Here is a 12,435-nt window from a genome sequence, read left to right as displayed (position 1 = left end):
TGCTGTCTTGACACATGCCTACAGCAATTCCAGATAAACATGTGAAGACTGATGTACCTATGTCCTAGGTAGAAAAGGGTTTGCTAGCACTAACAATACTTGACATGTGTCAGCATGGTTACCGAAGCACTGTATTACAACATCACAAAGCATATAGCAATACACACCACTCATTGTCACTCACATGCCAGAACAAGTGCAAGGTAGTAACAGTTACAAATGATCCCATATGTGTTTTGGGCTCCAACATGGCAATCAGATGTGGTATGTGCAACTATGTCCAGCAATGTTAAAAAATGTCAGGGACCCATTAAAAAAATGAATGGGAGAAGAAGTAGCCATATATGTTGCATTTCGCTAGTGAAAAAGCAGCACTAAGATGATTTCACATCTCAGCATCATTAAATCATAGTAAGAGTTACCTAGGTTGTGGCATGCTGGAAGAAATGCATACCCATCTTCTATGGAGGATTTGGATGGAGAGCTGAGAGATACCCACAGATACTTGCAAATACAACCTAGGAGGTCACTTGGAGACAACACAAGTGCTGTGGCAGGTGTAATGTCATGTGTGTGTGGCACTCAGTACATCTCACAAATACTGTCAATGGGACAGTAACTATCATTTAGCCAGTAGTAGAATATGTGTACAATTTACACAAGTCACATGTTGCACCCTGTCCATGTATGACCAGACAATGTTGCTGTAGAAGATGTGTACAAAGCGCAAGCAGCCTAAAGAATGGGAGCAATGTAGGAGACAATATATACCTTACAAGTAATGCAGTAAAACATGAAGAAGGAACACACATAAACCAATTCTGACTGTGCAACACATGAATGTCTACATGTGAACATCCAACATATGTACAGACAGGGTGGCCTGGTCAGTACATAACCCAGTCATGTTTGCCACTACCATAACCTTGTAGTTGCCCATCGCATACCAACATGACAGGAGGCAGTGACAGTTAAACCATCTGTCCCCTGGCACGTTCCCAAGATAGAAGCCACAATATCTATACAACCCCTACCAAGCTGCCCATGGAAATTACTAAGGATATCAAATGATGAGACATGTCCAACACGTGCAAGTATCCAGTCCTCTGTACATGAGAGGGTAAGGCTAACATCAAGTACTGCAGAGGAAACTATGATAGCCCGGTCCATTTGATCACAATTGTGCATTTGTCTGTCTTCGGGGGAGTGTGCATTGCTCTGCTGACTAGCAATCATGAAAAGGCTAGATCCCCGCTCAAACCACCCTAACACCACTGCTCTGGCTACATAAACGTCTGACATTGTCGGGGGCCTGATGCATGTGCACAGTGGCATGAGTAAACTGGAGCTCCGTAAACCTGCCCTTTCACATGCAACCATAGGTTTGTGTTGCCATGCAAACTCCCACAGTACTGATGGAGAGTAGGCTGCCATCTATGCCAGACTGCAACACTGCTACACAGTGGTCTGCCATTGTATGTGACAGTCATAACAAACATTACGTGGATAAATGGCTCAGGCATGGTAATGTGTATAGGATTCTGCACAAAAGGCAACCTACCACAAATGTAGGGGCATATGTATCACAAGATCAGTGACTGAAAGAAATGACCTTCACATGTGTTACGAGAAACAGAAACATAAGTGGCACTGATATGACTACACAGGCATTTGTCAAAGTCTAACATTCGTGTATGCAGGAAGATAGTTATGTGAGGTTTCACATCCCATGAACACACCACTGCGGTTATTTGTCACTGAAATGACACCACATATATCGTTACACAAAAAAGACATATAGAAACATTCAGTGACATATGTGTACATGCTATGTCCTGAAACTAAGATACATGGGGAACTATATGTCACACATGTAGCAGAACATCATGAAGGCAAAGCCAACAACACACTACAGAGTGGACACACGTGCACATGCACATTGTCAAGGGTACCGTGATGTCAGCCCAGTCCTAGTCCACTGCATCCTCAGAGTACAAATCGTCATGGCTGTCACATGCCTTACCATGTTTTGGATATAGGCCATCATATATTTTGTATTGTTGGTATGTGTACATTTGTATATCAGACATAACAATGTAGGTCTCCAACAAATAAGTGTTCAAACATATGTACACTCATAGTACACATGCTAACATGCATGTGGACACAGTGTAGCTACACGTACACATATGCACAAGGTATGAGTAATCGCATGCAGCAGACTCATAAACAAACCTATAGGTTCAACATACCAATGTCACCTTAAAGATATGACTGGATAGCTACACACATGTAGCCATGCCATAAGTACAACATTGTTGCATAGCCCATGTGACATGGCAAGTGAATCTGAGGGCACTCAAGGTCTACATTGGAAAATTACATGCATTTCTGTCATGCATCAAAACATAATGGTGCAAACGGCTCAAATCAACACTCTGCAACGTCAGAAAAATGACGCCTGGCTTCTGAGACTCTATCACACGTCCACAGTCCTTTTCATACACCATGGGGAAAATTCAATGAATGACCGTCATGCGTCAAAAATATAGACTCATACATCTAAACCTCATACTTTTATCCACTGATAAAAGACGACTGGACCCTGTGCATCTAACACACGTCCAAATGGCTCCTTATGCACAATGGGGAAAAATTCAACACAAGACTTGAAACGCAATGCACAGGCCCAGGAAGTGGGGAAACAGGACATCCTACCTGCATATATGGGACAGTGAGTCCACTTTCACTTTCACTTCATAGTCTTATTGTATGTGACTGTGTGTGGGTGTGTGGAGTTTTGGAGTGTTTTTGTGTTGTGTCCGGTAGCTGTTGTGTATTATTTGTGTTTTATTTTGTCTTTTGTATTTTAATAGCTCTGTAACTGTCACTGTATTGTGGGGTGTTTGTCTGCGGTAGGATAGTTTTTGGGTATTTGAGGTAGTTGGGGTGGTGTTAGGGCATTTCTTTTTCTTTCAACTGCATTTGCAGTGCATTATGTCAAGGAAAGGGAGGATGGCCAGGTTGTTGGCCGATGACCTGGGGGGCTTCATTTGACTGGTACAACATTACCTCCCAATGATGCTGGTACTGGGTGGCCGTGTCATATAGGGCTACCCCACAGAGGCCAGGAAGCTGCGGTGGGACAAGGTGCTCTACAGCCTGACTGGAGTTTTTGCCACTGGAAAGAATGACCACCAATGGAAACACCACTGGGCTGACCTCATCACAAGGGAGCAAAATCTGCTGGATCACCTGGGCATCAAGATTGGTGGAGCAGTTCGTAAGTATCCCATTTCCATACCAAGTCCATTATTTGCATGTGCATGACTTCGTGCTGATACGGTTGAGAGCAGGATGTCATGTTTAAAGATCTGGGAATGTGGTATGCTGCCTGTATGAAGATGCCCAGTGCCACCTTAGGGCTTCCATTCTAATGTACAGTAATGAAGCCGAGGCAGGGCAGATGTGCCATCTTCCCTGCACAACCATTACAAAGTGTTGTGATGCATGCATAGGGCAACTCGGTTTTGAGCAGCACAACATGAGGCCAGCACAATGCATCATGTATGGGAGGGGGGCCCAAAACCTGTTTTGGGCGCAAAAGTACAAGCCTCTGGGAAAAATGAGAAATACCTAAGTTCCACTTTACATGCACTTTGAACAGCTGCTGAGAGCAGGTATTGTATGGGGGCATATAAATGTATGTCCTGGGCCCCCATCTATTCAACAGAAGTCCTGCTGATTGGTTTTGTTGCAATCCCTGCTGAGTATATAATTTTCCACCATATAGATAGATGCAGTTGGACCCTACCTGCATCATGCTGTGCCTTAATTTTCATTAGGTGCACACATGGGGGGGTAAGGGATGCACTGAGGGCTACAAGGACTGTAGTGATGCACTTGGTGCTGCACCACTGTTGCTCAATCTGCCCCTTTGTGTCATGTAAGGGATCTTGACTATGCACTGGATCCAGACTACAACCACTTTTCTCTTCCTGGACATTGTGTATCACATACACCCAAGCTATGTTTATTACCGCAAACATGTGCCGATTTAGTACCACAGGCCTGCCACATCTTACTGGTAGTATGGGGCTACCCTGCATCTGCTCGATTGCTGGCACTTTACTCAGAAACCTGCAATAACATATGCATCCTTGGACCACAGAGCAAGTGGATCAGTGTTGAAGAATATGTCTATGCACATGTTCGTATCCCTCCCTGGACAAATAATGGTATACCATGCAACAATGGGTGGCCAAACACTGTTGGCAATACATCCGTAATTTCAATCAGTCAATGTGCAGGTAGGTACAACTATTTAAACATAAGTTAATTCCCATGGCATTATAGCTCGTGTATGTGCCTTGTGATGGCACACGCATATGAGTAACTGCAAACAAAGATGTATCACAGCATTCCTCAACACTTTGGAATACCCACACAACTCCTGGGCAGTTGTTTGTCAGTTTGCAGTGACAATGAGGTAGATGTCTTCCACATCTGGGGCAGGCTCAAATGTTATGGGTGTCACACTGGAATGGTCACTGCAACAACCATTGCATGCCCCTCAGATGCAGTATACAGTGTCTTGCAGTCCCATATGGTCATGGAGGTGTAACGTTAACAAACACCTGCATGACAATACCAGGTATATATGGTGCAGTGGAAAGTACCACAGGAGTGTCCATTATCTGAGACTATGTATGATTGACTGATCGTACATGTTTGTCAGTTGCTCTGATCTACCACTAGGATGACTTGCTCACTCAGCCTAACAAGTTGATAGTAAACAACGTCGTCCATTAACTGATAAGTACAAATATCACTAAGCAATGATTTCCACTCATGTCTTGCAGGTGGACCGTTGATGAGATTTGAACACCCCGATGCAGCCAGTAAGTGTCATCTTGTGCGTCATGTGTGCCAATCCAGGGTTTGGTGTGAGTCAGTCTGATGTGTGGAATGCTATGAATAATGGTTTTGCCTGACCAATGACATGATATCATTGGAGTAAGGATGGTGACATTGTGTCTGTTAGAATGTTGAGCATTGAGAATGGCTTGGTTGTAGCACAAGGGGCAATGTGTGCTGGCATGGAATTGTGGGTATTAGGAAATGAATTGGCTGGCCACATATTAATTGTTGTCTAACATGATAGCTGTTTATGTAAATAGTATGCCTGTTGACAACATTTTCACAGCACTATGTGCCACACACAGCTTACACTTACTCACAGGACGGTATAGATGTAGGTTATGTATTTAGTGGTCTCTAGGGGGCTTCTGTAGAAGACATGTGCCCCGCAGGTACCTCAGCACCCTTCACATATATATTGAGGCTGTAGTCTTGCAAGGACCCATATTGTGCTGATTAAGAGACAAATCAGCTGCAGATGGTTGTGGGATAAGTCAATGAATTTTCCCAAGCCAGATCTCAGCAGAATTCACAACATAATCCTGACACCATGATATTTGTGAGTGATGTAGGTCACATCACATGTGCATATGATGTGAATGCTGAGTGTGGACCTGTTACTTTGATGATGTCTGACATACATGTGCACATGATGTTCAATATATAATAATACTGTTGCAGCGCACAGTGCAGTGCCAAAGTCATAGTGGGCCTAATGGCACCCATTCAGCCACCATGTGTGTGCCATTGTACACATGTAGTACAACATAGCACAAGGTCGGGGGCATTAGTTCTGTAATGTATAGACAACTTTTATGTGCAGGTCAGGCTTTGCCCAAACTTTCTGGGGACATTACATTAGTTGTACATGTGGGCATATCGTAACGTATGCTCTGGCCAGGCTTTAAACTTGGACACATGAATGAAGATTTACCAAACCTTAGCATAGCTGGTGGGATATTTGCAGACCCCCTATCATATGGCACCCACCTTGCATCTGTGATGGCTGGGCAAGCCTTAAAGTGTCACCAGTGGTGTCAAGGTGGTGGATTGCAAGCAAAGCCCCCGTTATTGACACAGAAACATGAAATCCAGACTTCTGGTGGCACGTGATCCTCACAAGTTTGCTAACACAAATGTTGATCAAGGACAATTTAGTCCACTCACCTCTGGGCCCTGATGGTCAACAATGGATAGCCGTCATCCCAGTGACATATACATGATACTGTAGGTGGCTGGTAAGAAAATATTCATAGATGAGGAGTAAGCCATTGTTGAGGAATGTGTGGTGGACTGCATGTGTCATCAGCAGTTGCAGTGTACATTTTATGTCTGTTCAACTTCCACCAAATGGTGTATGTGATGCTTGATTCTCCTCATTTTTCAGCTGCCAGTATGACACCTGACTCTCATTCCACAAAAGGGCTGAAAGGTACAGGCACATTATGGAAGTGGATGTCGGATACCACATGATGGGAAGGAAGTTCTACAAGGAAAAAGCCCCTGGGGAATTGTAGGAAAGTACCATCTTGCCTGGCATGTTACCCCCATATTTCACTGTATATATGTTGTTTTAGTTGTATGTGTCACTGGGACCCTGCCAGCCAGGGCCCCAGTGCTCATAAGTGTGCCCTGTATGTGTTCCCTGTGTGATGACTAACTGTCTCACTGAGGCTCTGCTAACCAGAACCTCAGTGGTTATGCTCTCTCATTTCTTTCCAAATTGTCACTAACAGGCTAGTGACCAATTTCACCAATTTACATTTGCATACTGGAACACCCTTATAATTCCCTAGTATATGGTACTGAGGTACCCAGGGTATTGGGGTCCCAGGAGATCCCTATGGGCTGCAGCATTTCTTGTGCCACCCATAGGGAGCTCTGACAATTCTTACACAGGCCTTCCACTGCAGCCTGAGTGAAATAACGTCCACGTTATTTCACAGCCATTTACCATTGCACTTAAGTAACTTATAAGTCACCTATATGTCTAACCTTTACCTGGTAAAGATTGGGTGCTAAGTTACTTACTGTAGTGTGTGGGCACCCTGGCACTAGCCAAGGTGCCCCCACATTGTTCAAGGCAAATTCCCCGGACTTTATGAGTGCGGGGACACCATTACATGAGTGCACTATACATATGTCACGACATATGTATAGCGTCCCAATGGTAACTTCGAACATGGCCATGTAACATGATCCCCCGAGTCTCTAGCACAGACTTGGGTACTGCCAAACTACCTTTCCCAGGGTTTCACTGGAGCTGCTGCTGCTGCCAACCCCTCAGACAGGTTTCTGCCCTCCTGGGGTCCAGCCAGGCTTGGCCCAGGAAGGCAGAACAAAGGACTTCCTCAGAGAGAGGGTGTTACACCCTCTCCCTTTGGAAAAAGGTGTCAGGGCTGGGGAGGAGTAGCCTCCCCCAGCCTCTGGAAATGCTTTGATGGGCACAGATGGTGCCTATTTCTGCATAAGCCAGTCTACACCGGTTCAGGGATCCCCCAGCCCTGCTCTGGCGCGAAACTGGACAAAATAAAGGGGAGTGACCACTCCACTGACCTGCACCTCCCCTGTGAGGTGCCCAGAGCTCCTCCAGTGTGCTCCAGAACTCTGCCATCTTGGAAACAGAGGTGCTGCTGGCTCACTGGACTGCTCTGAGTGGCCAGGGCCAGCAGGTGACGTCAGAGACTCCTTCTGATAGGCTCTTACCTGTGTTGCTAGCCTATCCTCCTTCCTAAGTAGCCAAACCTCCTTTTCTGGCTATTTAGGGTCTCTGCTTTGGGGAATTCTTTAGATAACGAATGCAAGAGCTCATCAGAGTTCCTCTGCATCTCTCTCTTCACCTTCTGCCAAGGAATCGACCGCTGACTGCTCTGGACGCCTGCAAAACCGCAACAAAGTAGCAAAGATGACTACTGCAACCTTGTATCGCTGATCCAGCCGCCTTCTCGACTGCTTTCCTGGTGGTGCATGCTGTGGGGGTAGTCTGCCTCCTCTCTGCACTAGAAGCTCCGAAGAAATCTCCTGTGGGTCGACGGAATCTTCCCCCTGCAACCGCAGGCACCAAAAGACTGCATAACCGGTCCTCTGGTCCCCTCTCAGCACAACGAGCGTGGTCCCTGGAACTCAGCAACTCTGTCCAAGTGACTCCCACAGTCCAGTGACTCTTCAGTCCAAGATTGGTGGAGGTAAGTCCTTGCCTCCCCACGCTAGTTTGCATTGCTGGGTACCGCGTGATTTGCAGCTGCTCCGGCTCCTGTGCACTCATCCAGGATTTCCTTTGTGCACAGCCAAGCCTGGGTCCCTGACTCTCTAACCTGCAGTGCATGACCTCCTGAGTTGTCCTCCGGCATCGTGGGACCTTCCTTTGTGACTTCGGGTGAGCTCCGGTTCACTCTTCTTTGTAGTGCCTGTTCTGGCACTTCTGCGGGTGCTGCTTGCTTCTGAGTGGGCTCCTTGTCTTGCTGGGCGCCCCCTCTGTCTCCTCACGAAATTGGCGACATCCTGGTCCCTCCTGGGCCACAGCAGCATCCAAAAACCCTATCCGCGACCCTTGCAGCTAGCAAGGCTTGTTTGCGGTCTTTCTGCATGGAAACACCTCTGCAAGCTTCCTCACGACGTGGGACATCCATCATCCAAAGGGGAAGTTCCTAGTCCTCTTCGTTCTTGCAGAATCCACAGCTTCTACCATCCGATGGCAGCTTCTTTGAACCCACAGCTGGCATTTCCTGGGCATCTACCTACTCCCGACTTGATCGTGACTTTTGGACTTGGTCCCCTTGTTCCACAGGTACTCTCGTCCAGAAATCCATTGTTGTTGCATTGCTGGTGTTGGTCTTCCTTGCAGAATTCCCCTATCACAACTTCTGTGCTCTCTGGGGAACTTAGGTGCACTTTGCACCCACTTTTCAGGGTCTTGGGGTGGGCTATTTTTCTAACCCTCACTGTTTTCTTACAGTCCCAGTGACCCTGTACAAGGTCACATAGGTTTGGGGTCCATTCGTGATTTGCATTCCACTTTTGGAGTATATGGTTTGTGTTGCCCCTATACCTATGTGCTCTCATTGCAATCTATTGTGACTGTACATTGCTTGCATTGCTTTCTATTGCTATTACTGCATATTTTTGGTATTGTGTACATATATCTTGTGTATATTTGCTATCCTCATACTGAGGGTACTCACTGAGATACTTTTGGCATATGGTCATAAAAATAAAGTACCTTTATTTTTAGTATATCTGTGTATTGTGTTTTCTTATGATATTGTGCATATGACACCAGTGGTATAGTAGGAGCTTTACACGTCTCCTAGTTCAGCCTAAGCTGCTCTGCTAAGCTACCCTTTTCTATCAGCCTAAACTGCTAGACACCTCTTCTACACTAATAAGGGATAACTGGACCTGGTGCAGAGTGTAAGTACCCCTTGGTACCACTACAAACCAGGCCAGCCTCCTACATTGGTTGTGCAGCGGTGGGATAAGTACTTGCAACTACTTACCACTTTGTCACTTTGTACTTTTCATAAGAGAAAAATATACAAAACAAGTTCAGTGTATGTACACCTAACCAAAAAGTTTTGCTTTTCTCCTCTTACTCTATTGATAAGTGCTGAAAAGTACCTCTAAAACTTTCAAAAAGTTCTTAAAAGTTGAAAAAGTTTTTTTTTCCTGTTCCTTAAAAAGTTCTGAAACTTTTTCTTTCTTTTTCTGTCCTTTAAACACTTTTCTATCATGTCTGGTACAGGTCAAACTCTGGATCTGACCAGCACTGCTTATGACCACCTTAGCTGGAAAGGTGCAAGGAGTCTCTGCATTGATAGAGGTTTATGGGTAGGGAAGAATCCCTCTAGAGAATTGTTAGTTAATATGCTCATGGAAAATGATAAGGCCATAGCTGGCTCATCAGGTGACAGATTAGCTGATGGTTCACACTCTGACTCTGGGGTAGCCCCAGTAAAATTGTTAGATGGGAACCTTCCCAACCTGCCCCTTAGCAGGCCACCTAGCATGGCTCGTACTAATGTGAGCTCTCATCACAGTAGGAATATCACTCCTTTAGGCCAGGTTGTTAGAGTGCCATCTGTTAGGGACAGGTCTCCCTCTGTTCATTCACACCATTCTTCTGTGTCTAAGCATGCCCAACCCACCCACCCTGATGACAGAGTGTTAGAAAGGGAACTCAATAGATTGAGAGTGGAAGAGTCCAGGCTGAAGCTGAAAAAGCAACAGCTGGATCTAGACAGGGAAGCATTTGACTTAGAAAAAGAAAGGCAGAGGTTGGGGTTTGGACCCCATGGTGGCAGCAGCAGTATTACAGATAGTAATCCTGTGAAAGAGCATGATTCTAGGAATCTGCACAAGATAGTTCCCCCATACAAGAAGGGGGATGGCATTAACAAGTGGTTTGCTGCACTTGAGAGGGCCAGTGTTGTACAGGGGGTCCCTCAAAGGCAGTGGGCTGCTATCCTATGGCTATCTTTCAGTGGAAAGGGTACGGATAGGCTCCTTACTGTAAAGGAAAGTGATGCCAATAATTTTACAGTTCTTAAGAATGCACTCCTAGATGGTTATGGCTTAACCACTGAACAGTACAGGATCAAGTTAAGAGAAACCAAAAAGGAGTCTTCACAAGACTGGGTAGACTTTGTTGACCATTCATTGAAGGCCTTGGAGGGGTGGTTACATGGCAGTAAAGTTTCTGACTATGAAAGCCTGTATAACTTAATCCTGAGAGAGCATATTCTTAATAATAGTGTGTCTGATTTGTTGCACCAGTAACTAGTGGACTCAGATCTGACCTCTCCCCGAGAATTGGGAAAGAAAGCAGACAAATGGGTCAGAACAAGGGTGAACAGAAAGGTTCATACAGGGGGTGACAAGGATGGCAAGAAGAAGGATGGTAAGTCTTCTGACAAGGGTGGGGACAAATCTAAAAATGAGTATTCATCAGGCCCACAAAAACACTCTGGTGGGGGTGGTGGGCCCAAATCCTCTTCAAATCAAGTAAAGAAACCATGGTGCTATTTATGTAAAGTAAAAGGCCATTGGACAACAGATCCCAGTTGTCCAAAGAAAAGCACCAAGGCTCCCACTACCACAACCCCTACTGGTACATCTAGTGCCCCTAGTAATAGCAGTGGTGGTGGGAGCAAACCTACTAATAGCCAATCCAAGGGAGTAGCTGGGCTCACTTTTGGTAATTTAGTTGGGGTTGGTCTTGTTAGGGAGACCACAGAGGCTGTATTAGTCTCTGAAGGTGCCATTGATTTGGCCACCTTGGTTGCTTGTCCCCTTAATATGGATAAGTACAAGCAACTTCCCCTAATAAATGGTGTTGAGGTTCAGGCCTACAGGGACACAGGTGCCAGTGTTACCATGGTAATAGAGAAACTGGTCCACCCTGAACAACACCTACTTGGTCACCAGTACCAAGTGACTGATGCTCATAACAACACTCTTAGCCACCCCATGGCTGTTGTGAATCTCAACTGGGGGGGGGGGTGTTACTGGTCCAAAGAAAGTTGTGGTTGCCTCAGATTTACCTGTAGACTGTCTACTAGGGAACAATTTAGAGACATCAGCTTGGGCAGAAGTGGAGTTGGAGGCTCATGCAGCAATGCTGGGCATTCCTGGGCATATTTTTGCTTTGACAAGGGCTCAGGCCAAAAAGAAAAAAGGACAGGGTGACTTGGATCCTGGAACAATGGACCAAGTGCTCCCTAAAGCTAGGGTTAGTAAAGGTAAAACACTACCTACTATCCCTCCCTCTACAGTGGATTCTACTTCTGAGGAAGAAGAATTTCCACCCTGTGTAGAACCTACACCAGAGGAGCTGGAAGCAGATACTGCTGAGCTTTTGGGTGGAGGGGGGCCTGCCAGGGAGGAGCTGAGTGTGGCACAGCAGACCAGTCCCACACTAGAGGGTCTAAGACAGCAAGCTGTCAAACAGCAAAATGGGGATGTCAGTGACTCTCACAGAGTTTACTGGGAGGACAACCTCTTGTATACTGAAGAAAGGGATCCAAAACCTGGAGCAGCCAGGAGATTGGTGATCCCACAGCAATACAGAGAGTTCCTCCTAACTCTAGCCCACGACATTCCCTTGGCTGGACATTTGGGGCAAATGAAAACTTGGGACAGGCTTGTCCCCTTGTTTCATTGGCCTAGAATGTCAGAGGACACAAAGGAATTTTGTAAGTCCTGTGAAACCTGTCAAGCCAGTGGAAAAACAGGTGGCACTCCAAAGGCTCCCCTTATTCCACTGCCTGTGGTTGGGGTCCCCTTTGAAAGGGTAGGGGTTGACATAGTTGGCCCCCTTGACCCTCCTACTGCTTCAGGCAATAGGTTTATCTTGGTGATAGTGGACCATGCCACCAGATATCCTGAAGCAATTCCTCTAAGGACCACTACAGCTCCTGCAGTGGCAAAGGCCCTCCTAGGAATCTTTTCCAGGGTGGGCTTCCCAAAAGAGGTGGTATCAGACAGGGGAAGCAATTTCATGTCTGCTTACTTAAAGGC

Source organism: Pleurodeles waltl, chromosome 11, assembly GCF_031143425.1.
Source record: "Pleurodeles waltl isolate 20211129_DDA chromosome 11, aPleWal1.hap1.20221129, whole genome shotgun sequence".
Taxonomy (NCBI): Eukaryota; Metazoa; Chordata; class Amphibia; order Caudata; family Salamandridae; genus Pleurodeles; species Pleurodeles waltl.
The sequence above is the reverse complement of the archived record's forward strand: the minus strand, read 5'-3'. Positions refer to the sequence as shown.